The sequence below is a fragment of the Bison bison genome, unplaced genomic scaffold (assembly GCF_000754665.1).
Source record: "Bison bison bison isolate TAMUID 2011002044 unplaced genomic scaffold, Bison_UMD1.0 scf7180017851642, whole genome shotgun sequence".
Classification (NCBI taxonomy): Eukaryota; Metazoa; Chordata; class Mammalia; order Artiodactyla; family Bovidae; genus Bison; species Bison bison.
Genome location: NW_011482215.1, coordinates 5,608 through 6,057, shown reverse-complemented (window position 1 = coordinate 6,057; position 450 = coordinate 5,608). Strand labels below are relative to the sequence as shown.

Sequence of the window (450 nt, the reverse complement as noted above, 5' to 3'; positions counted from 1 at the left end):
GAAGACTCTTGAGGGTCCCTTGGACTGCAAGGAGATCAAACTTGTCAATCCTAAAGGAAATCAGTCCTGAATATTCATTGGAAGGACTGATGCTGAAGTTGAAACTCCAAAACTTTGGCCACCTGATCTGAAGAACTGACTCCTTAGAAAAGACCCTGATGGTGGGAAAGATTGAAGGCAGGACGAGAAGGGGACGACAGAGGATGAGATGGTTGGATGGCATCACCAACTCGATGGACATGAGTTTGAACAAGCTCTGGGAGTTGGTGTTGGACAAGGAAACCTGGCATGCTGCAGTCCATGGGGTCACAAAGAGTCGGACACAACTGAGCTTCTGAACTGTACTGAACTGTCACTTTGCTGTACACTAGAAATTAACACACCAGTGTATATCAATTATATTTCAGTAACATTTTTAAAAAAAGAAAAAGAGAGTTCACAAAAGATGGA

General features: G+C 43.3%; 1 protein-coding gene across 1 annotated transcript in view; it reads right to left on the bottom strand.

Annotated features, from left to right (window-relative positions):
• Positions 1-450, bottom strand: part of LOC104996758 (AF4/FMR2 family member 2-like) — a gene marked incomplete at both ends in the record, with an annotated part of 10,343 nt that overhangs the window by 8,851 nt on the left and 1,042 nt on the right. The gene's annotated exons all lie outside the window — the stretch shown is intronic.